This window comes from Mesocricetus auratus, unplaced genomic scaffold, assembly GCF_017639785.1.
Source record: "Mesocricetus auratus isolate SY011 unplaced genomic scaffold, BCM_Maur_2.0 Super-Scaffold_100014, whole genome shotgun sequence".
In the NCBI taxonomy this organism is placed as follows: Eukaryota; Metazoa; Chordata; class Mammalia; order Rodentia; family Cricetidae; genus Mesocricetus; species Mesocricetus auratus.
Window position 1 is genome coordinate 34,436,514 of NW_024429197.1, and position 26,622 is coordinate 34,463,135.

Genomic DNA, 26,622 nt, shown 5'->3' on the forward strand with positions numbered 1-26,622 from the left:
TACATACTAGGAAAGTCAAATCAAAAATAGGATCTTTAGCTGCAAACTCTGGCTCCACACATTTAAATACTGAGGCAGTTTACCTCTTCTCTGAGCCTCAGGCTTTTGAACAGAAAAAGAAACCTTAAAAATAATCATCGAGGTGGAGCAATAAGCAAAATCAGATAATTTGGGTAACACAAGTAATTTGCTTTTAATACGTGATAGGTACTTCACTAAAAGTCATTGTCAACTAAGGGTTTAGGTCCAAAAGTCTTGCTGGAATAGCATCAGCACCAAGTTTCCAGTATTGATATGGCCAGGATGCAAGATCCTTGATACACCTGATTCCATGAGCTGCCTTATTGTAAAGGTCCAGAATAATTTCTTTGCATCAAGTAATAACACTGAACAATTATTAAAAAATTTATGAAACTGCTTCTGATTAACTCAGATATGCAGGGAAAGTAGGCTGCCACAGTATTTGGTATTATTGAGTGACTGTACCTTGCAACAGGCTCTCTTAATAACTATTAACATGATATTTTGCTACATACATCAATCAGGAATTCAAGCATGCCACATAGAAAAAGAAATGTAGAGATGTTTATTATACACTCTATACCCATTCTTCAAAAGCCAAACCATTGCCATATTACAAAGAAAGGTATAAAATTAAGCAGCTTGTTCACAGAGTCAAAAATTAGAGGACAATATAGTAATTTTAACACTTGCCACACTTTTCCTAGTCAGGTATCTGGACTAGGGTTCCAGAAATCTGGATTCTCTCAGGTCTCTAGTACTCACCACAGGCTCTAATTCCTGATTATTCTCTCTCACGATTCCCCTCACACCAACAAACCTGAGCTGAGGACTTCAGGGATAAATCAGGCAACTTCTCTCTATCTACAGTAGGAGACTGAGACTGTTCTGAAGACCCCAACAATAGCTAACCAGAGCATAGGACTTCCCTCTTTATGAGCCCCGAGTTTCATTCCTTGCATTTACTCATCCTTCCATTAGTGATACCATTACTTGTTGGCAACTAATGAAGAAGAGACAATCTATACCCCTAGAAACTCAAGGTTGTGTGTGTGTGTATGTGTGTGTGTATGACTATAAATAAAAAGTGCAAAATGCATTATGGCAGGTGTGTAAAAAGGTTGTCACAGTGCATCAACTAAACTTCATTTTCTATCTATGGAAGGACAGTAAAGTAGCCACTGTCTTACAGAGAGCCAACAGTAATTTAAAGGAGAGTAAAGCATGTGCTCTTCTTCAGAGTACTCTTTCTGTAAATAGTAGCTGTCTTTCTGTGATTGGACCAATAAAAGCACCACTTAGAGATACCATGTGGGGGAGAAGGGATGGCTGTAGGGACAAGTCTAAATTTGTCCAACTTGTTTCCAACTTTTAGCAGTCATTTTGTCACTGAATTCTATGACTTCTACTCTATCAATAGCTTTTTTTTTACTGGAGTTTTCTTATCCTGCCAGGTCCTGCCGCCCTTCTCAGCCCCAAGAGACATACATTAATTATTATACTGCTGATGGCTAGGGCTTCTTATTGGCCAGCTCTGTCTTATCTTACTGGAGAAGGGTCGGGACCTGTTATTTCTTCCTTTGCTACATGGCATACCTTTCTGGTGGACTCTGTGTGCATACCTTTCCCAGAATTCTCCTCACCTCCTACTCCCACCTATCTTCCTGCCTCTATTGGTCAAACAGTGTTTTATTCATCAATCAATAAGAGAAACATATTACAGAAGAGCATCCTCCATCAAGCTTTAATAAAATTTCCTGAAAGCAAATGATTTAAATACAGGCATATAAAAATATATAAATATGAAGAAATATAAAATATATTTTATAATATACAAACACATAAATAGAAATATTCATATGATATATATTATATCAGTAATATAAAATATATAAAAGGAATATAAAAATTTTTTTTGGTTTTACCAGACAGGGTTTCTCTGTTTTGGAGGCTGTCGGTCCAGCCTGGCCTCGAACTCACAGAAATCCGCCTGCCTCTGCCTCCCGAGTGCTGGGATTAAAGGGGAATATAAAAATTAAACATCAGGCCGGGCATTGGTGGCGCACGCCTTTAATCCCAGCACTCAGGAGGCAGAGGCAGGCGGATATCTGTGAGTTCGAGGCCAGCCTGGTCTACAAAGTGAGTTCCAGACCAGCCTCCAAAGCTACAGAGAAACCCTGTCTCGAAAAACCAAAAAAAAAAAAAAATTAAACATCAGAGTTCAATGGGGAGAGAGGTTAGAGGCTGGAGTTGGCATTATCTGTCACTGTATCCCATTTTTGACATGCATCTAAGCAAGTTGGCTTATGAAACACAGGCTTTCTCCCGTCTGCTATGCTAAGTTTGGCGACAGCAGACTATATGTTGGTCTAAGACTTCTTGAGAAGATTATACTCCATCTCATATAATAAACACATGAAACTGTTCTTGACAACCAACAACACTCCTTTCACTACCCAGACTATCTTAAAGTGCAACTGCAAGAGTGATAGAAGGAATCGCCTACTAGGAATACGCCTCACATCTCACCTGACTATCCCTGAATAAGGTAGGCATCCTTATACAGACCCACACTGGAAGGGAACATCTGAGAGGTCATCAAACCCACCCATACTCATCTAGAAGGACGTGTACACATTTGCCCAATGCCAAAACTCAGATATGGATTGGCACACACTGTGTTCGAAGCCTGTTCTTTTTAACAACTGATTAATTGTTTTTCATCTATCCAACTTCCCTTTGAATCCCCAATTTTACCTTGCACCAGAACTTACCTGGCCCATATCCATTGTTCCTAAATATAAACACACTGGAACTGAAAAAAAATTCTGTTGGGACATGAAGGGAAGCTGAATATGGAATAAATGGCTTCCAGAAAACTAGTCATGTCCAAAAACTGCCCTTGGTCAGATACAAAGAGCATGATGAAGCATGTGTCAGGGCAGAGTTTGCTGCTGAGGAGAGATTCACATGAGGAGGCAGGGCAGGTGGAAAGGGCAGGGATTAATAAGAAAATATTAGGCCATTTAGAGGAAAGTAGGGAGCCCAATTTAGATCAGGACCCAGGGCCAAGCTAATTTGTATGAAGGGCACTTATGCAGTAGAAAATCCAGTTTCTCATTAAATGCTCTACCATTAAAAGGGTAATTTTTCATAAGCACATCTTGAACAAGGTCTCAGTTATATTAGTTAAAAAATAAATAACAGATATCAGAGCCCTAAGTGTGTGATCTCACTAGAGTACACGCAAGGGGAGCGGTAGGGTCATCCCTGCAGCTTGTTCTAGGCCATTTTGTCTAAAAGCAAACAGTGAAGCCACAGTTCAGGACAGGCAAAGCAGAGGTGACTTGTTAAGCAAACTCCAACAATGCTCACCATCTATTACCCAGTGTTTTTACTGTGTCCATTACTTCGCCAGGAGTTTCGCATCATGCAATGTTTCCTTTAGTATTTTGCCTGCTCTTTGAGTTAGGCTGTGTAATGAGCACTATGTCACAGAAGAAGGCACCAGTACTCAAAGTCAATATTAGATGTAGTAATACCACATTCACAGCCTACAAAATCCATGTAAAGTATACATACAAGAAGTGAGGTTAGGATATTAACAGAATGTCCAGTCATCGCTTCTATCTAATTTTAGAACATGTTTTGCTTCGAAAAGATGCCTCACAGTTATTGCTGTCATTCGCTGTTGTAGTTTGAATTCTAAACGTCTCTCTGAGGTTCTGATTTCATGAACAAGAATAATTAACAGCACCACAAGCAGGAGATGATCTGGGAAGGATCTTAAGCCACATTCTCCAAGTAATCTGACAACTGAGTTTTTAGAATCTCATTGATTTGAATTCCAAAGGAGGAAGATATTGGGTTTCCATAGGATTAAACTGTTGCCTGGAAACCAAGGCTCCTGCTGGAGAGTAAGAGGGAAGGCCTGGATTCAGGATGCTCTCTCTCACTACACTTTCACATAAGCTACTATACAGCTATCTTTCAGCTGTGCGGGGCTTCTGTCTTGCTGTGTTTGATGGACATTTCTGGAGGGAAGATGGTCTCCCACGCATCTCTGAGTGGAAATCATCCACAATTACATTTATAATTAATATCTCACCAAGAGCTTGAACTATATTATAAGTGTTGTGCATTTCACATATAATCACAGCAAACCAATGTGAACTTTAGACACAAAAAGAGAAACTCTACATTGATATATATATATATATAAAAACAATCGTGCAAAAAGAAAACTCAGGTATTCCTAAATCTGCAAAACTTGACCCCACCCCAAGGGCATTTTATATATTGCCACAAGGAAAATAGCTTGAATCTGTAACTCAAACACTGGACTATTTCTGCACAAATGGTATACATGCACTCTTGGCAATCACTCATTTACTTTATTGCTTACTTTATATTAAACCTTTAGTATAAATTCCAAACATAAATAGATGTCTCATAGTCCTGTGTCCCAATGTATTATCTGCATACCCAGGGGAGTATTTGCATCTCACAGTTTCCTTGCAGATAGTTCTGCCTGAAAAATAGCATCTTGAGAAGTCCTCAGGGAGTCTCAGTAAACTGACAACACTAACAAGATGTGTGTATTTCCAGAACTCTACTCTGCTGACTTCTGCAGAGTGTTGTGGGGAGCCCTGAGGCTATTGTCTTTAATCCCCTGTGGGGTAGGGTGGGCTGCATGGACATCATTGGAGAGCACCTGGAGCATCACAGGCGTGACGGTGGCTATGCCTCCATGTTCTTAGGTCTGAAGAAGTTTCATGTATCTGTAAATGAGCTCATGCTGGACTATAGGAGGGTTTCTGGTGGTTAGATGAGAGCCAGCATTCCTCAGAAGCATGTTCCCATCTGCCAAAAGGAGCTATTTTCCTTACTGTTGGCAGAAGGGACATGAATGCCTATGGTTGGCTATCAAAGCCAATGAAAGCCCTAAGGCTCCTTCAGTCCCTACTCAGGGTTTTCTTTTATACAATATAAAGTCCATGCACGTATCCCAACCCTTCTCACCCTCCCAGGCTTCCCTCCTCATAGGCACCTGTTTTTTTTTCCTCTTTATATTGGCAAGATAACTACCGACTCCTGCTATTCCCACTATCAACCCCCATCCTCTTGACTCTGAATAACTCCAGGTGCCTTTGGATAATTTCTTTTTCTAATTCACAGAAAAAAATCTTTGCCTTTAAACATATCTTGGAGCAGTCATGTCAGCAGTTACTTTATTGTGTTCCTCACATACACATGTCACCCTCTAAGCCAGGACCTACATTGCCCCAAATAGATTATTTCCAACATCAGCCACCTCCTCACACACTACATGCCTTGGGATGCCATTGCCTTTTTCCTACTTGCCATGGGCTATCTTTCCTTTTACAACTTCATTTCTGCATCGCCTCCAAACACCTTATACGTCAATCAGGTGCCTCCATGTCCTTTGTCCTCACCATGTCTTCTCTTTGATGTGACTTGTCTCCTTAGCACACATTGCAGACTCATTTCTTCCTCCTCATCCTCTTCACTAACGAAAGTTAACCTCTCTGATACTTGACACCACCTACGAGTTGCCCCAAACCACATCCTTGTTTCATTCACTGATCTACTTAGGACCTATTTCCCTTTATTTTCCAAATGACAGGACCAGTGGCCTTCATCCAGATCAAGTCATTAAGATACAAACTCTAATGGTCTGCCCCTGGATCTTATAGGATCACATGTTGAAGGTTGGTCCCAGCTGATGGTGCTGTTGAGAGGTGGTTGGAAAGGCTCCAGTAGAAGGGAGTTACTTCAATTGGGAATGCCCTTGAAGAAATTACTACTTCAGCTACCTGAAATAAAGAGGTTTCTACAGCCATAGAATGATGAATCACTTCACCACAGACCCCAAAGCAACAGGATAGAACAATGGATTGAATCATCTAAAACCATAAGCCATAAGAAGCTCTTTTTCTTTACAAGCTGTTGAGTTTGGTGTTTCATTACCAACAGAAAGCTAATATACCATGTTATTCAGTTTTGTATCAAAGGGTCTTTGGTCCCAGAAGTCCTTCCCATTTTTCCATCTTTTCATTCCCTCAGTGTAATACCCCATGCCCTGCGTCTTCTGCTCCAGAGAGCAATACAGTAGACCCCTTTAAGATGAAGTCAGAACATCATCTTCAGAGTTCCTATGCACTCATGGCAGTAGATTAATCTCATTTGCACTAACCTTCTTAGTCTCTATCCTCCTCATCAGTACATGAACTCCATCAAGACAGAGGCTCAGTTGGATCAGTTGAGCACTATAGTCCCAGTGCCCAGCATCTCGTTAACAGACATGGATGTCTTTTTAACTTTATCCATTCCCAGCATCTGTCTTGGCACTGGTGGTATTTCCCTAACTTTGTTTTCTTAGCTTTCTTTTTTATGCTTGACTCCATGGAAACAAGGAGCTGTGTGGCAACCTATAGGGCTTCATGTCTGTTGATAGTTGAATGGGTTAATTTGTGCCTTTATTCTAAAGCAGCTAGTTAGTGTGTGTGTAGGAGAAAGGAACATTGAGGGAAAGCCTCTGAGGAGTCAATAAAACCCCCCTCCAAGTATATCCTGCTTCACCCAGTCATGTGATTCATTTAGTCCCCAATGAATAAAAGTCTTAATGTGACAAAGTAAATGTCACACCCATAATTGTTTTAATGTTGGCTTTGCTTTATGCCATTAGGCAGGAATGACTATACCTCATCATAACCTGCTCACCTCCTAGACTAGAGGCGACACTTTTCTGAATTTAAATCAGCCTGACTTCTCAGGCACTATGCCAATTCCCCAGTTTTGAACAGTCCTCACACAGATGCCACTGGAGGTCCCTTGTTCTGGAGCAGCAGGCACTGCCAATATTGAGGTCTGCCTTTGGATGTCAATCTGCAGACACTTTAATACAAACAAACACCTCTAGGAGTCAGGTTCCAGGGAGAGGGTAGGGATTAGCATTTTAATACACCAGAAGATTTGCTACAGAGTCTACTGAAGTCAAAAGTGGCCTCCTACTCCAGGGTGATTGCTAGACTGTTAATAGCCAATTAAAAAACATTTCATCCCCAAGATTGTTGTCTCTGTAGCTCCTGGATTGTCTCATATTATAATGAGTGGCCACAAGAGCTGAGTCCACTTTTTCCCAGTATGGACGGGACTACAGCTGTGAATGTCTCTCCATTTCTCTTCCTTGTTGCAGTATTCCCTAGTCTGAAGGAGGTCAGCCAGCACACTCCATTTTCATGTTCTGAACACTTAGCTCTTCAAGAGGGTGACTTGCAGTTCAGAATGCCTCAATGAAATAGCACACATACTATGGTTTAAGCAGCAGAAATTCATTTCTCATAGATCAGGGGCTGGGAAGCTCCAAAGGTGTAGGAGGTTGGTGACTTTCTAGGCTTGAAGAGGGTCATTATCTTACTCTGTGCTCACAATACCTACTCATGATCTTTTGCTTCTTTCTCTCTACTGGAGAACCACGTGGAAGGCATGGGGTGATGTGGAAGAGGGGGAGGGAAAGCAGGAGGGTAAGTGCCAGCATGTTCAGGTCTCCCTTTTTTAATGGGCACTAATCCTATTTTGAGGCTCTCATCTCTGACTTCACCTAACTACCTACCTAATGTGTCCCCTCTAAGTAACATGTTACTGGGAGTGCCGGAACTGCCTTATGAAAGACACAAATATTTAGTCACAGAGAGTTCCTGGAATCAGGAAAATATAAAGGTACATGATAGCTGAAAATAAATGTGTTTTCTGTTTTCATAACCTGCTTTTGCATTGACCTTGGAGGCAAGGACTATTACTCACTCAGGGAAGGAACCCAAGAATAAAGAAGCAAGGTTATTGTGTAAAGCCATTCACAACCTTTCTTCTTCTCCATCCTTCTTCAGAAACCTAGTTCACACCAAGCATCAGTAGACAAAAGTTTCCATAGCAAAGTCGCACTTTCTCAGAATTAGTCGTCCCAGTTGCCTGGGCATTTTCTGGCTCATAGGAATAAGGGTACAATTAGGGACAGAACGTTCAAGCCTGGAGGCAACAGGGAGAGCACCTTTTAAGTTATTAGCATTGAGCAATGCCCCCTCCTTTTGTACTGCTCTCTGACTCACAGGCCATTTATCTAGATGATAAGAACGTCTCATACAGCTGTTTTTTCACATCCTGTCCAGAAACAGGCTCTCTCTTCCTCAGAAGTGCTGTATTGTCTGGTAGGTTTTCAAATTTCAAAGCAGACTTTTGGGGGGAATTTCAGGGGGCATAGATAGAGATACCCTATTCTACTTAGATATCTACCTTGCAATTTTCCAGGTGTTGATTTGCAATGAACAAATAACTCTGTAAGCTAGCTGCATAGGAGAGAAGGCTGATCTCATGCAATTAACTAGCTGGGTATCAAGCAGAATAAGGGAACACACTCATGGGGGGGTGTTAAAATGAAATTTTATGAGCATGGCTGATGTCATTATTGCTAAAAGGTAAACCAATTAAAAAACTAAAATAGTATTCAACATACGATTCATGAAGATATTTTCTTAAAATACATCCTGGCCTTGAATCTCTGAAAAAATGGAATCAAGTGACACTTTCTGTATGCCACAAAGCTCTCAAGCCTTACTTCCACATTTGGATCTTCCAAAGGCACTTAAAAGATAACCAGAGCCTTTGATGGCACCATGTGAGGGACAGTTCTTTCATTCTGAGACTCCTCCTCACATTTCCTTGAGAATATCTTACTACTCTTGGGACCTTGGAGATGGCTCACCTGGCCACCTGAGCTTGATCCCCAGAACCCATATAAAGGTGAGAGCAAAGTTGTCCTCTGACCACAGTAGGCCTGCTGTGGTACTGATCACACACAGATCTCCACTACACACACCTGCATAGGCACACACAATAATAAAAAATAATAATAATATTGAAAAAAACATTACCACTGTTTGTTCTTAATTCTGGTTCTTTTTAAACTTGAATTTTAAAAGTCTATTATATAAAGGATATGGTGGTATTGAAGCACTCTAAAAAATAGATCATTTTCTTCAGCCATATCCTCTTATTCTAACTAACCCCTAAAACAGCTGTCTGGAACCATGTGTAGATTTTTGTGTGGAAAAGGGCTAAGGTTCCAGGTTTAGAAGCATCTCTTTAAATACCACTTTCATGTTTTTCTTAAGAAAACTGATGAGATTCTCATGCCACCCCTAACCCAACACATATACATAAGAGTTTATAATCTTACAAATCCAAGTTTAGGGTTTTTTTTTTAGTTACAGTGTCTGAAATCTCAAAATTTGTCAATCAGATGTACTGGAACTGTAGCTCAGTCATTTTGTCAGACAAGAAGGTGGCAGGAAAAATATAAAAATGGCCACTCACATCCTCAGGTGTGAAGAAAAAGAATGAGACAGAAAAAAGAAGGAGTGGGGAGAAACTTCTTGGTGAGCGCAGCTGTAACTCTTCATTGTACAGCCCTTCTGATGTTCTTGTCTGGAAGCTGGGGCACAGAGTGTATCCTATAATGTGGTCCAATGGCTGGTGATACAGGCTGCAAACCTGTAGCGTTAAACATTTACACACTTACTCATTGAGAGGCTGACAATGCATAAAACTGCTTGCTTGCTATAGATTTTTAAAAATCACTGGGCTTGTATCATTTCCCTGGTGACAAAAAGGATAAAAACTAATGTGGGTTTCCATTAAGTGTAAGTTATGTGACACCAAACTCTAAATGCTGCTCCACTGTAAGACTCAAGCTGAGCTTGAAGCAATATTGAAGTTATCCACCATCAGACTGTTGTTTCCTTCACAACAACCTAACATGATATCTGTATTAATCCCTTTCTATAGAAGGGAATATTGAGGCTCTAAGAGATAAGGAAAGGCAGAAGCATAAGTATGAAAGAAACAACACTGATCAAAAGACACCTTAAAGGAAGGCGATTTGAAATCTGCAACTGGGGAAGACAGGACCACAGAATGTAGACAGCTAGGTCAGAATCCACAGTCACTATATTTACTTATTCTGTGCACATTTTATAACCAAAAAAGTCCTATTATGGTTGTGAAGCTGCTTGAAAAGCCAAGACAAAATGATGTATGTACAAACTAAAAGTGGGGATGGGGAGGTGACTTAGTAAGATGATTGCCATGCGAACCTGAGGACCTGAGTTTGATTAGTTTGTAATCATACTCCTTGTAAAAGAGCATGTAGAAGCTAAAAGTGGGGATGGGAGGTGGCTTCATCAGTAAGATGAGTGTCATGCAAAGCTGAGGACTTGAGTTTGATTACTTTGTAATCATACTCCTTGTAAAAGAGCTGAGTGTGGTGGCATGGGTTGTGATCCCAGGACTGGGTAGGTAGAAACAGGTGGATCCCTGGTGTTTACTGGCTAACCAGTCTAATCTAATTGGCCGAGTGAGAAACTTTGTCTCATAAAACAAGGCAGATGACTCTCAAGGAATGAGACCCGGAGTTGACATCCTGGTTGGCTCTTGATGAAGAAGACCTGGAGTTGACCTCCACACATATGTACGTATATGTACACACACACACACACACACACACACACACACACACACACACGTGCTCAACAGGAAAATCACCTACACAGTGGGAAGCGATGGGGCAGGGTGAAGAATGGAAAGAACACAATCTAGAAGGATCTCGGCTCTCAGTTGATCATCAGCAACTCTTTGGCTAGGAGAATCATCTCCTCTCTGTAAACACGGGTAAAAGTTTGTCCTGGCAGACTCTAAGAAATGCATGTACCTCCATGTACAGAGAGGTAGCATAGCAGCAGCTGGCCAGTCATTGTTCATAGTATTTTCACCTCCTCTCCCAGGAACTGCAAGGACCTGTGTACGGACACCCAGGCTAAGCTCCAGGACTGAGCACTGTTTAGCCGGGCAATGCTCTTTCTGGAAGGATCTGTTGAATTTCTCTCAGGGATGTACCCTAGATCAGAAATAGTCACCTTCACCAAATTAACCCCCACAGTGGTTTGACACCTCTCTCATGCAACTGTATCCAATCAATAACCAGTTGATAAGGTGAGGCAGACAGAAAGGCCTAGGATTTATGTCTCAATGTGTCACATCTTTGAGGACAACTCAGGACTCCTCTGGTAGAGTGACTGGAACTACATCTTAATTTCCTATGACCATGTGTTCCGCACTTCCTACCCCACCAGGACCCTAGAGCACTCTTTGACAAGCTTTCTCCAGCAAATTTCCTAGACCACAATCAAAGGCAGGACAAAAAAAAAGGACGTTTTTGAAGGCATTTTCAGATATAGGGAGGGTCTTGAAGATAGCCCAGCCAGACAGCTTCCACACACTTTGGGAGGAGAGCTTGGAGGTTGTATGGGGGTGTGGGTGTGGTGCTCAGATTCTATAAACTGATACAGATACATTACAAAGTCAAGAACTTATGGATTCTCATCAAATGTGGAGAGGAGGCACCTGGGAGAGCTACTCTGTGTAGCCGGGTCACATCTGTAAGAGCTAGAACACTAGTGTCAGCCCAAGGTAGCTCCACTGACAAAACCAGTGGGCATGCAGTGGACTTGTGGGCTACAGTTCACACCTCATCTCCCCTTTTGACAAATGTGTGTGATCATAGATCCACACAAACAGCCTCCAACCAAGCCTTAGGGGCAGAACACAGGGGAAGACTGTTTTCAAATAGCAAAACAAATGATGGGGGTGCTCCTTCTGTATCTATGTTTCTCTTATTGATTGATGAAGAAAACACTGTTTGGCCAATAGAGGCAGGAAGATAAGAGGGACTAGGAGATGAGGAGAATTCTGGGAAAGGTAGGCAGAAAGAGACCTCGAGGAGACACCATGTAGCCCTGGAAGGAGTAACAGGACCCTTATCTGGTAAGATAAGATTATGTGGAAATACTTATATTAATATAAATGGATTAATAATTAAGAGAAAGCTAGCCAATAAGAAGCCCAAGCCATCGGCCAGAAATCTAATAATTAATATAAGTCTTTGTGTGCTTACTCGGGGCTGAAGTGGCAGCAGGACCAGGTGAGACAAGAACAACTCCAGCAACAAACAAACAACAAAAAACCAAAACAAATAAATACCCATGAAAGGTCAGAGATTTCCTTTTAATTTTTGCAATTTCTATTTCTTAAAATAAAACCTCCTTAATAAGTTTCTAATTATAAAATTAAAGGTGTAGGACTTAAACTATAGAAAATGCAAGAAGTAATAAAGGGGTGATATCCTAATGTCACCTGGCCATAATTAAGAATGCAATTGAGTACTTGGTCATCCAGATTTTCCTGAAGTATATATACACACATAAACGCCATTTTTAAAATAAATATGTTTATGAACATATGTTCACGCTATAAATATGTGGATGGAATCCTGAGCCTTAGGCATGCCAGGCAAGCACTCCACCACTGAGCCACAACTCCAACTCTGTTTCCTTTTTAAAGAAAAACTGGCAAAGAATGATGTATTTTTCCCTCCTATATAGCAGATAGTTTGCAGCATGATTAGTCTGGGCTGCACCACATCCCATTCCATAGATGTATCATAATTTATTTAAACAATCCCTATTATTGGACAGTTACAATGTTTCCAATTAAAACAGTACAAAGAAATACAATACTGAGAATTACTCCTAAAGGCGGTACAAAGATGCATTCGCCCCCTGAGAAGACCCACATGGAGTCTTTCACACTTATCAGCCTGATGCTTCATCAAACTCCCCCTCCCCTCCCCTCCTCCAGCTCCAGAAACATGAGGGCTCAAAATAGACAAATGTGTGAAAACAGATGTAAAACTTACCTTCCCAACTGCTTTCTTCAGGAGATAGAGGGCAGCGGATGGGTGGATGTGGACTGTGAGAGAGTCTGGCCAGGCTGCCAGGCAAAGCCTGACAGACTGACAGCCAGCAAGCAACCCTGTACAAGACCCAGTGGGTCTGAGGTCAAAGGCTGTGCTAGTCAATGGAATCCCCCTTTTGTAGTTCTCCGGCGTCCTACATTCATACTCCCTATTTGAAAGCTTCCTCTGAAGCTCAGGCAGAGGTTAATTAAACCACAAATGAACAGGAGTTTACATTGTCACAAACAGCTCCTTTCTTCGGCACCGCTACAGTGTTCAGGGTCATGTCTATTAGAAAAACACGGGATTCAGTTGGATATCTCTGCTGCCAACTTGTTTGCAGAGTACCTTTTGTAAGTGAGATTATTTTTGGTTCTGGTGTATTCCGGTGTGAACAAGGCTTTATCTTCTGTCTGCCTTCTAAACAAGAGGGCTGAGTATTCTATCGACTGATTCAATCATTTTCTTTAGAGTACAAAGAAGTACATGTGATGAAGACAACAGAGAGGGCAAATCAATTATTTACTGAGGAGGCTGCAGTATAAATTACATTTGATTAAACTCAGAGATAAATCTCGGTGATGGAGAATTTAAGTAGGATGTACAAGAGTAGACAGTGACTAAGTGTACCCAACAGTGACTCATAATGGATGCAAGGGCACAGGCCCATCCTGGCTCCCCAGATCTTGAGTATGTTTTCATTCCCTAAACACACGCTAAGGTAGTATTTTGTGCCAAGCCCTGGTTTTTGTTCCCAGGAGACATGAAGTAACAGCAGAGGGTGAGAAGGTCATGTACCCCTGGAGATTCTGATCTCAGAGGGGAAGGGAGAAAGAGGTAAATCAACAACGAGAAGGTCTTTCCAGAAAGTGGCAAGGGTTCTGAAGATGTGGATGAGTTTGATAAAACACAGAGAGACTTGAGTTAAACTCCTTGTCAATACACTGATCCAGGAAGGCATTTTTTGTAGAGAGGACCTGACAAGGACTCCTGACTAGGAGAGGGAATCATGCTGGGAGGAACAACTGGAACTGTTTCTGAAACAGAAAGAGGCAACTACAAGGAGAGTGGGGCAACTTAGGAGGAGGAGGAGTGAGGAAGTGGAGATGTCTTCAAGTATTGCTTTAACAGGCAGGGCCAGGGGTACAGGTTCCATTCCAAGAGAAGTGGAAAGCCATTGTAGGCCTGCATGCAGAGGCAGATGCTTAGCATAAAAAAGTTTGTTCAGATGGCTCTGTGTTCAAGGGAGGAGTCCAAGCAAGGACAGGTAAGCCAAATGAGAGATCCAACCAGGGCTATGGCAGGAAATATAGAGAGACGGCCTATGTCAAAACTGGTGTGCTCATTACTTTTGTGTTTTTATTTTTGTTTCTCTTTGTTTTTGACACAAACACAGACATATTTGGGAAAAGGTAATCTTAACCAATGCCTCCTTAAAACTGACCCTGTAGCCAAGTCTATAAATCCTTTTCCTAATGAGTGATTAATGTGGGAGGGCCCACCATGGTCTGCTGGTACTGGCATAGAGAACAAAGCAGACTGAGCAAGTGACCAAGAACAAGCCAGTAAGCAGCCCTCTCCCATGGCCTTTGCCTCAGTTCTTGCCTATGGGATTCTGCCCTATTTGAGTTTCCCAATAATAGACAATTATTGAGAAGTGTAAGCTGAAATACTCTCTCTTCTCCAAGTTGCTTTTGGTCATGGTGTTTATCACAGCAAGAGAAGACCTAAGGCAAGCAGATGGGGCTTGCTCAAAGAGACTGGAGGGGCAGGAAAAGAGAGACTATCTTGGGCAACTTAGTGGAAGCTAGGATCACTTCTCCATGGGAAATTCTCCTAACTAGTGGAAACTTAACTCAGAGAAGGTGCCAGTTAAATGTTCCACTCATAGCCTTTCATTTCCAGTTGTTGCAAGCGTGTGAGATTCAGCAGCAGAAAACAAGACCTGCAAACAGTTACATGGTATGTATAGTCTCACGTAAACCAGGGATCTGAGGTAGTCACTGTCACAGCTGCATGCTCACTTCTTCACTTGTCATGTGGGATAGACGGAACCAGCTTAAGGTTTGCAAACCCTGTGAGGACATATAGCCTATTGCTATGGTTTAGACATGGTCTCTGTCTCCACCAAGACTTCATGTGTGGAAATTTAATCTTGACTGTGAGACGTTTAGAAAGTAGAAATTTAATCCAACCCTAGAGTTGAAGTGGGACCTTCAGAAGGTGATTCAGGATTAGGTACAGTCACTGGGATGGAGCCCAGTGATTGACTCTGTCTAAGTTTCCACAAGGAGAACAGAAGAAACACATTCATGCTCCCTTTCTCTCACAATGTAGTGACCCATGTTTCCTCAGGGCTTTGGCAGCAAAAAGACAACCAACAAAAGGCTCCTCTAGACTTAAGGCTTGAGAAGCATGAGCCAAATTAAGCCTCTTCCCATGAAAAGTTACACAGTCTGTGTGCTGTGTGTGCAAGAAGAATTAGACCATTGCTTTTACCTGGCATAGAGTTGTCCACAAACATGAGCTTCTTTCCCTTCAGTTTAAATGTGTATTTCACATGGAAAAGCTATGGCTGACTCTTCATATGAGTATACTGAAGTACTGTAGTCCCTGACCATTTGTATTGCTGTGGTCATAGATTACATGACAGCTGGGACCTGTCTCATCCATCAAGGACAGAACCTTTTGTGATACATGCCTGGATTTCAGTGACTGAACAGTCATCTGACCACTCCCTTCCTTAAGCATGGTGACTGTACTTACATAATGTGACCCAACCTCTGGCCCCTCTTGATTGGACTGGAGCACAACACCTGGTCCATGTGCCATTAATCAGAGAGTTGTATTCCTGGGAACTGAATATTGAAGCAGAGAGAGTGAGGGAACAAGAGAAGGACTATGGAAGCGGCGGAGGTGGGGGGTAGGTAGAGAGAAAGCGGTTTATGAGGGGGAATCTTAGCATGCCACTGAAGGTAAATCTAAAATTCAAGATAGTATCTGTTTCTACAGTAAGTCAGGGACAAGAAACCAGACTTAAAAAAAAAAGACAAAGAAGAAAGAATCCTGAAAAAAGTGAATAGAGAAAGAATGTAATGTTAGGGTCCTTGCTGATTCCAAATTCTTGGATCCCTAGCCCTGGGCTCTGTGAAACCACTGGGTTCTTATGATATGCCCTATTATTTAGCTCTCTTCAAGTTGATTCTATTACTTGAAGCTATTTAGAAGATGTAATAATGGGTAGGAATTAGGCCATGGAATTAGCCAGTTAAGAATTCCCCAGGCTAATAAGGGAACTAAAGTTTCATTAAAAAGCAGAAAGAAATCTGATAAATAGACACATTACCAAGCCTCAAAGACAGCATCAGGGAGAAGCCTGGCCTTCTGATACAGTCAAGGCCTCTCCTTCACCATCCAAGGTCAAGGGGATCCTCACTGACTGCTTGGCTAAAGAAGGGACATATTGGGCCACATCCTAATTTATTGTTCCAGGGACTTGCACCCTTCCCCTTCCCCTTTTCCTTAGCTGCACATCTCCTAAAGGAGCTGTGGAAAAAGGACTTGTGCTGATATTATCTTTGCTCTGTTTTCACTCCCACAATTTCAAACTGTAAACTGTCTAGTCTGGTACTTCTTCCCTCTCAATTCTCAGCTTGCACTGAATTTAAAACAGAAGGGCCAACTGCATCAGAAACAAACTCTGTCCACCTTTTACAAATGAAGAAGCGAGGGGCCTTGTGGATCAGATAGGAGAAGCACAAATACCCACTTGCAGTCATGCTGATCTCCATAAAGCCCCTCCCTCCCTAAGGGCTCATAGTGGTTTGTTTGCAAGAATGATTTTAATGATTATTCAAAATACACAGCAGATTGTCAGGGAGAATTGACTGCAAATTTGGATCATGGGCAATAATAGTAAAACAATCAGTGAAAAAGAGAGATAAGAACTAAATTTCTTTCTGCTTAATTTGGCCAAACATAAGGAGTGGAATACTTCCTGTGAGGGGCTGAGGCTGTTATTTCCTAAGCACGTAGTTCAAGGTACAGGGGGAGTTAGTCACTTGAATTACTTTCTATGTGATGCAATGAAACATCTCAACAACCATGAGAGTTACTATGCCTCACTTCATTCAGAGGAAGAAAGAGGATTTCTGAGGTCAAGATACTGTCAAGAGATCACACAGCCAGTAAAATGTCAGAATTCTTCCAGAATTCAGCTCCTAGCTTGTCTCAGCATTTGTATTTCCTTACCTCTAACTATGCTTTCTTCCCATAGAGTAGTAGTAAACTATGCTCTCACTGATGCACAGAAGGAGCACATATTAAAAGGACACAATTCATATGGATAGATGTCATTCTTCAAGATGACAACCTGAAGTAGAAAACATTTTTAGTGGAGGACTAACGAGGTAGGGCTTTCAGTGCAAATCTCTTCAAAGAGTATGAACAAATGGGAGGTAGAGAGTTCCCTCAGTTATGACACTCAGGAGCAGAGCAGTTTCCAGTTTTGAAGCTTAAGGACCTTGAATAGACCTTATCAGGTCTATGTCTCTAATTTGAATGTCTGAGATGCTGAAGTCTCAAATTCAAGCTTTGAATGTGGTCACTGTTTGTATCTAGGCATGATCAACCTATATTCATTATTACATACTCACCAAGTAGGTCTCAGGAAAGTCCTGAAGAATACTATAACTGATGACCAATTATTATGTAATGTTTATGCCATCCAGACACTATGATGTAGTATTGCTATTTTTAAATTTTCTAGAGCTCACAATGTGTCGACAAAATTTGCCACATAACATATATTTCATTTGGCTGCCAATGAATACAATTCAGGTTCCTAAGTAATGTATTTTTCCTCTTCTGGACTATGACTTATGCTCCCACCCCACCCCCACCTACAAAAAATTAAAAGAGATAAAAGAACGGAAAGATGAGCAACAGCTACAAATAACAGGTATAGTAAATTTTAAGGCCTTTGTATCACCTCAAGGAATTTACAATCAAGTCAGAGTGGTAATACATAAACCTTTGAAAACAGAAACAAGAAATCAAGATAGAAAAACAAGCGCAGAACAATAGAAGTCACGGCCCAGGCCAGCCCAAGAACAACTAGCAGATATATTATATTGAGCTGTGTCACAGAGGTTCCACCAAAGCAAATATGACTTTGAACCAGAATCCTCACAGGAGTTTGGAATGGGAGGTGGGAAATTTACACCATATGTAGGGAGGAGATGGAACCACACCCAGCCAAGGCTAAAAGCAAAACCTCTGCCAGAAGAAATGCTGCAAAATGAACCTGTATGAAACTCGCATAGTAGCAACTGCCCTAACATTACTGGCTTTGTCGCATGAGTCAGGAATGGTTCTAAGAACATTGCTGGTTAACACTCGGGTACAGAAAAGGAACTCAAAGAGTTAAGAAGACCCATAGCAGGAAGTGAGCCTCTGTATCCTTCCATTCCCCAATCCCTAGCTCTTCCCAGTGCACTCCACCACCTATGCAGCTGGATGCAGATTCTGGATGCTTAGATTTCTCTGTGGGTGTTAGAAAATCTCTGACGGAGGGTGGAACATTGTGACATGATAATGAGGGCAGAATAGGAAGGGAATATGTGCTGGTAAGGAAAATGGGGCTTGGAATACCAGATTTTACTCTCTCCTGGAGGCAAACAATCTGCAAGCCCTATGAACCTTCAAGGTGAATGGGACATTAACAGTTTAGATCTGGAATGATCTGGGCCCATACTCACTTGGAAATGAGATAGCCAACACATGGTCACTGTGGAGAGCTTGCTTTTTGTGACGTGCTCCCTCCCATGGAGGAAAAACAAAACCCTTGGGAACAACTTTCTCCAGTGGTCCCTTCTGCAGACTCAACTCACATTGGTCTCTTCATTCAACTGCACACCTTACCACTCTCCACCATCTTGAAAGAGGTCACTCCCATGTGTCTGTGACTATATTGGTTATTTCTTGACTTAGCTCTGACTACATTTCCTTCCTGATTCATCATGGGCACATTCTTTGACATCCTACCCCATCTTTTTGCATTTGTTAATCTCATTCCCAAAGGACCACTAAGTAAGCATGTTTGGCCTGAACCCTTCTACATTCAATTTCCATTTCCCACCTAAATGTTCAAATCTGAATTCTCCTATAATGGCCAATAGTCAATATGTTAAGAGAAAGATGATGAATGTGCCCTTTATCCAAACCAGTTTATTCCAGCCAAGACTCAATTCCCTTGTGAAGTCTTACCCAGCTGACTTAATATATCCACAGCAATGTAACAACAAACACACTTGCAGCAACATTGGCAACAGCACTCAATGGGGAGTACACTTATTCCAACTATATTATATAAACTGGGATTCTTTTGCATTGTTGAGTCTTCCATGTCTACAAGAGTGACCAGCACCAAGCAGGTGACAAAGGTCAAATGATCAAGTATCATGTACAATCTCCTATTCACCTAGGGGAAAAACTTGAGACAAACTTTGGAGTTCTTCATAGCATTTTCCTTACAGATTCAAAGAGTTACAAACACTATTTCTAATATCTGATCACAGCTACAGAAGTCTGGTCCTCATAGATGACTTCAATTACTCTAGCATCTACTGGTCTACCTGTTTAGAACTTCTCCTTGTTATAATGCACTGATAAGGAACTGAACCAAACTCTCTTGAGACATTGCATTCTTGTAACATCATTCTATTGTTCAGAAGGTGTCACAGGTTTCTCACTTTCCTCCACGCAGAATGAAACAAATTCTGCTCCATATCATCCAATGTTTGCTACATGCCCACCTCTTAAGTAACGGATAGCAAGAGATGAGCCCCGTGGACACATTCCTTTGACATTAGAGACGGCACAGTCTTTCCACTGGAAAGCAACTAACTTATTTTCACTCCAGGATCCCTTACACTTGCTTTCTGCTTTAGCCCAGATAGGTTCAGTTAAATCCTGGTTCCCTAAACGTCTCCAAATATGCACACATCTGTATATTGCCCTACGGCATTTTTACCGACTGGAGCAATTCCTCATACTCACACCCACGTACAGGTCACTTTTCTACCTCTCACCTTGTCCCTATAGTTTGTGCCGCTCACCCCGGCCGTGTCCTAATTTTTTTCTTCTCACAGGCCAGTTCTCTTCTAAACTAGTTTAGTTCCTTCCAAATTGCTGCGTTCTCAGCCTCATCTGTTGATTCTCTGGCATGGCTAGAGTGTGTCCATTGAAAACTTAAATAAGATTGACTGCTAGCAGAAGGCAAGTTAGCCTCTCCCAGAGATGAGCCCCCTTATAGACTGTCTAAGGTGGAGGGCTCAGTCTTGAAATCACATAGGTATATATATTTGTGCACACACATATGTTATAATAATAATAAAAGAAAAAGGCTTTCAACTTCAGGAGGGGGACAAGGGATAAGTTGGAAGGGGAACTTAGGAGGAATATGGGGAGTGATATAGTTCTATTCCAATTAAAAACACATTTTTAGAAGAAATATTTTTAAAAGCTAAAGAAGAAAAATCATAAGACAAATATTTGCTTCAACTAAAATAGAGGTGCAACATTGGACTACAGAAATTAAATCAATTATCAATCCACCATTTTTAATTACAGATGAAGCCAACAATCTTCAAGTCAATCAATGCATCTCTGTGGAAGCTGTAGAAGTTCAACAAGCTCCTGCTACCTTTTTTTGTTTTTTACCAATTTTTTTTTTGGTTTTACGAGACAAAGTTTCTCTGCATTGTTTTGGAGGCTGTCGGTCCAGCCTGGCCTCAAACTCACAGAGATCCGCCTGCCTCTGCCTCCCGAGTGCTGGGATTAAAGGCCTGTGCCACCACTGCCCGGCTTTTTTACCAATTTTTAAAGAACACTGACCGGATGTCTGGTGTGGGGCCGAATACTTGACAAATATCATTTTATTTATTTTCTTTCTCTCAAGGATCATCCAATGTAGTCATTCTTACTCTCCTTTTATGACTGGGGAATCTGAAGGTCCAGGGGACAAGTGCTCTGGTCAAGGTCATGCCGACAGCTGGGATTTATTTGAACTCAAGCATGGTAGTACCTCGTTGAGCCGTGTAATTAATGAACATTATTATACTTAGCAAAGCACATGACATGTAGTAATGATTTGATAAACGTGGCAGGAGACAGATGGAGGGAGGAAAGGAGGCTGACTGAGGATAAATAGTGCAAGACATAGTCACTCACAAAGACACATAATTCCAGGGAGGGATGTGTCAGGTCAAGTACTGGTTATAACTCTATTTTTATAAATAGAGAGAGGGCCAGGCAGGTGCGGGGGCTTTGAGAAGGTCTCCCAGCTAGTAGCGGGGCAGGTGGGGGACTAGAACGCATCTCTGAGTGCAGCTCTCCTGCCCTCTGATGTGGCTCTACTGTCCCCTTTCCCTCCCAGACCCTCCCAGATCGCTCCCATTCTTTGCATTCCCACAGTGTCTAGGAAAACAGAGGGCATCTTTCTCTCCTTAGAAGGGAGGGCATACAGATGTGGGTTTTGGAGGGTTAGGGGTAGGTCACTCTTGCTCTGTCTCTGCATGGAAATCGCCCTCAGGTGGGAAGCTTTTGACGCTTTAAAACCTTCTCTCGGCTGAACTCACAGCCTGCAGGCAGCTTGCTCCACAGGGTCCCGGCTCTCTCACCACAGCCTGCAGCACTTGAAGTCTCTGAGATCCTAGGACCTCAGATCAAGGCAATGGGTTCAATACTGCTTGGTAGAAGGGAGAAGATTGTATACTGCATAGTAAATGGGGGGTGGGGAGTCTCCTCTAAGCTAGTGGATGCAGGGATGCTGGCTCCAAGCCCTGGGATTTCTTTAAAGTAATGCTGCTGACGGATGTGATACGGAATCTATTGTACAGTCCAAACGAGGGTTTTTCCATATCACATCAATCGGAAGCCAAGCTGTACCAAACAGGGCCGGTTTTCAAAGAAATGCCAGGGAGCCAGGTAGGACACAGCCTTGATCGCAATCCCCAAAAGAAGCCTAACATGCGAAATTGCATATATTAATATGAATGACAAAGTGAGGTGACTGGTGGGCACTTAGCAGGGAATCTGTCTCCTATTACCTCCTGCAGACTTCTCCACACCCGCAAACATCTTCCCTGATGGAGAGGAAGCAAGAGACCCAGAAGCAAAGAACCCTTCTTTCCCAACTCTCTGAGATGCTTTACAAATTGTTGTCTCAAAATGACAAGCATGGTGACATGTTTACATCCACTGTTCCTTTTCAGGTTGGCCTCGTGAGGCAGCCTCTGCTGGCAAATCTTCCACAGCAGGATGTGTGTGCAGAAGATTACTGCAGGCACAACCCAGAGGATTAAAAAATACATATTACATATCATACAGAAAGAGGAGGACAACTCCCCTGTGCTCACAGGAAGATCAGAACCAGCAAGCCCTGAATGCCTGGTTTATGTCCCTGAGGAGGGGTCCTAAGGCAGTTCACTTGAATTGGAAGCCAGGAGGAAGCAGTATACAGTGTAAGAGGAATAAAGAAATGAAACCAAAGGACAGATGTGTATTAGTTTGCTCGGGCACTGCATCAAAGTGACACAAATTAAGTGACTCAACAAGGAGTTCACCGTCTTGGTGCTCTGAGGGTGAGGCGTCTAAGACCACTGGCCTTTGCTGTGCTGGATGGCATCTGAGTCTTCTGCGTATGATTGGTTTGCTGCCAATACTTGATGTTCCCTGTCTTGAAGACACATCACCCTGCTCTCTGCTGATCTCTTCCTATAACTTTCTCCCCATCTGTCATGTTCACAGCTTCCTCTTTTTATTAAGACACCCATCATACATTGGAGAAGGGCCAATGGCTTCAGCTTAAGTGAGTTCATTTATAATGATGATATTTTTCCCCAAATCAGGTCATTTTCCAAGACATTGAGGGTGCCAATGAAAATACCTCTTTCTCCAAAGGGTCCTACAAGCAGTTTTTCCTGAGCCAAATAGGAAACATGCCCCGAACAGCATGTTTTTTCACTGTAGGAGGTATTACATAAACCTTTATAGTCACAGAACAAAAGCATATCACAAACTGATGAATTTGTCAAATACTTTGTTGGGACCTGAGGTAGGGGGTGCAAAAGAGTGGAGAGATTTCTTCAATTGCTGTCAAATGCTATTATAGAACATTCTGGGCTTCAGGGCGAGTGGCAGCTGTAGAGCTCATACATCCCCAAAGTTGTTTTGAGATAGTCAAAATTATAGTAGGTCAGACACAGAATGAGGATTAAAGGGAGCCCAGCATAGTTTTGACTCTCAATCTGTAACATTCTACTGCACAACCATGAAACTGTCATCAGTGGGTCGGGCTGGAGATGCTTTAACAACACATTAGCTCTCAGGAGTTAGGAATTCAGTGTATGAGTTCAGAGAGAGGCATGAAAGATAAAGAATTGAAAGATAAATCAGCAAGACAGATTTGTGGGTAAAGGCATTTGATGCCAAGCCTAATTGTCTAGGTTGGATCCCTGAGATCCAAAGTAGAAAGAGAGAACTGACTACTAAAATTAAATTCTGACCTCTACACATGACTATGACATGTATGTGCCACCCCACATATAAGCATAAGTGTGTACATGTGTGCCTATATGCATACACAAAATGTGTGTGTGTATATAAATATATGCATGAATATATGTGTGTATGTGTGCCTGTGTGTTCATGTGCACGTGTGCACGTGTGTGTGTGTGTGTATGTGTGTATCTGTGTGTGTCTGTTTAAATAAGAAAAGAAGAATTGCAGTAACTTTCATCCATACTAGGGGTCTTGGAGCTCTTGTGTGATTTGAATGTGCAGAATTTATAGTTAAATCTGTAATTGCCTCTTCCTATATTTATATCTAAAAGAAGATATGGACCCTATCCTTAAAATCTCCAGGGTTGGAATACCATCTGCTCCTTCTACAGTGTGCTCTTGCCTGACCACAAAGGAAAGCTGGTTGTTATTTGGGAAGCTGGATGCATCAGGTGCCAGGAACTAAGGAACCAACTGGAGGGACCCCCAGAGTAGTGCTTGAGAGGCCCCTCTGATTCACGGCTTTGAGCTACAGAACCTTGAGCAGATTGCATCACTGGCCTTTAACACTCAGTATCAGCATTGGTGTTTGTAGACTCACTGCTGGCATCTCCATACTCCATCGCCTGAGACCTGCTCTTGGTAAAACAGCTTGAGCCATAGGCCTTTGGGTAAGGTTACCTTCCCTTTGTCTAAGAGTTGGAGCCATTCTTCTGGGACTCAAGTGGATGTCAAACACAGAAGATCTACTAGGTACTGAGCCACACATGGAGAAAACAGGGTGATTACCACGTGCAGTTCATCCCTGAGCTCCCAGAAGCTAAAAAACATGAGATTTAAACCCATGATAAATGTTACATTTAAAAAAAAATCACACTAAGCGTTCAATTCTTTTGAATATGAGCCACTCCATTCCCAGACTTTGCTTTCTCTAGAATCTTCTCAATAGTTCTATAGTGATGAGAATGAACAGACCTGCAAAGGGCCTGTGTCTCAGCATTATATGAGCTGTAATCTGAGCACCAATGCCAGGCAGGCTCTATGTGCATGATATCACTATTGACTCAAAAACAGAGGCTAGCTGCCATCCAGAATCCTACACCCTTGATTCCAAACCTGTCCATGTCAGCTGACCTTCACAGGGTCACATGTAATCTTTTAAATATGCAATAAACTAGCAAGATAGATGTAAAATGGCAGTTCTTTCAATAAAAACAGCAATTACCATTCTAGAGTGATTCAAATTGCTAAGGTGTTAGAAGACAATGCTACTGAGAATGGTAAGGTAGAAATGCACACAGATCCACTTCTGTCAAATTTCTAAGTATTTCCTTTCAGCCTCACATTATTTTAAAGAGCTCAAACTGGAAATCATACAGGACATGTTTTAGATGTGGGGCTTTCATTAAAAAAATCAGGTTCAACATTCCAAGGAGCAAAACTGCATTCCAATGTCAAGAAAGATTACAAAATGACTTGTCATCAGGATCAAAATAGCCATAATGTTCATCAGGATCAAAATAGCCATAATGTGATATATTATACATGTATTATATATTTTCAGTCAAGATAAAATTGGAAGGTGGCCATGACTATTTCTTTTTTTTTTTTTTTTTTTTTGGTTTTACGAGACAGGGTGTCTCTGTTTTGGAGGCAGTCGGTCCAGCCTGGCCTTGAACTCACAGAGATCCGCCTGCCTCTGCCTCCTTTGTGCTGGGATTAAAGGCGTGCGCCACCAACGCCCAGCGACTATTTCTTTAATGATTCTACATTTTCAATTATTTTCTTTCTTTGATTACCAGACAAACTACAGGCTCCCATCTTCTCTGCTAAGTTCCATTAGCAGGAAGATTTCTCTGTTGGGTAAATGTACTATTAGCTAAGAAACTCTAGGGGGATGTCTTCTCATAAACTAGGTCAATTCCACATCATAATATTCTGATTATATCAAAGCATTTATTCGTGAGTTTTCATGTTCAACCCACTTGAAGTAGAGTCATAGTTATAATACCATGAAAATTATAGCTGAGAAATTTTAAGCATTCAAGCCAAACACTCCCCATTTGTGATTTTACTTCCTTCTTTAAGTTGTTGGAATGCGCAGACAAATGATACATCATCAGGCAGATGAATGTGGGACACCATTTTATTTGCAAGAGTAACTAGTGTTGTAGAAGAGACCCTTCTGTAAACACACTGCCACCCTACTCTGAATCTTGTCTTAAGATAACACAACTTCATATTGAATATATAAAATGTGTACTATTTAGGTACTTTCCTCACATGAAGAGAGACTTTGGATGGTAAACATCTAGTAAGTCTGTGGTTTTGGTTACAGGCATAGGTTTTTGAGAAAATTCCCCAGATGAAGATAGGTGACATCCCTCACCACCAGAGTAAACACCTCCAAATAACAAGATCATGGAGATAGTAGGAGTGGGTTTATTCTTGTAATATGAACATTGTCCAGTAAGGGCCAGTGACTATATGACCCTGGGTTGTTTTCAGCTGAAAGTAATTGACACAACGTTTCTTCATCCTCTACACTGCGCTCAAGCAGAAGCAAAGCTTGAGGAATGGAGATTTGTCCCTGGAGACCACTACAGACTTATCAGCACTACGGCTGTACTTAATGGAATGTGTATGCAGAATTTGGTAGACAGCCCTCATTTCCAGCTATGTGTTTTCCATTGGAAGCCTAGGAAAGCCTAAGTAAGTCCTTGGCTCTATCTCATCACTATTCCAAACATTTGTTCCTTTGCTAAGGTGTCCCATGAAGCCCCAACTCTAAGAACCCCTCTGAGTGCTTCCTTGTGCATGCAGGTGTGAATAATACTGCAGTTGATTCAACCTGTCCACCTGCTTTCAACAGTCTCAAGGCTCCACATAAGAAACTAGGGAGAAGAGTGGAGGAAAAAAGACTTCTTTTTCCTTTGCTACATCTACAAGGTCCATTTAGTGCTGTAGACCCTCTGGCCCCGAAGAAAGAATAAAAGCTCCCAGGACTCAAGAACTAAGCAGCTTTTGCCTTCTGTCTTACATCAGTCAAGGGCTTTGAAGCCTACAGCCTTGAAAAGAGTAATCATAGAAGCTGCTAGGTCCAGTGTCTCAGCAGAATCTGCCTTCCATAAAAGGGTTTTGATTTTATTTTACTGTACTTATTTTATTTT

At 41.8% G+C, this 26,622-nt stretch overlaps 1 protein-coding gene across 19 annotated transcripts in view; it reads right to left on the bottom strand.

The window, feature by feature from the left end:
* Dab1 (DAB adaptor protein 1) overlaps window positions 1-26,622 on the bottom strand; it is a 1,089,646-nt gene that overhangs the window by 131,561 nt on the left and 931,463 nt on the right. The window lies entirely within an intron of this gene.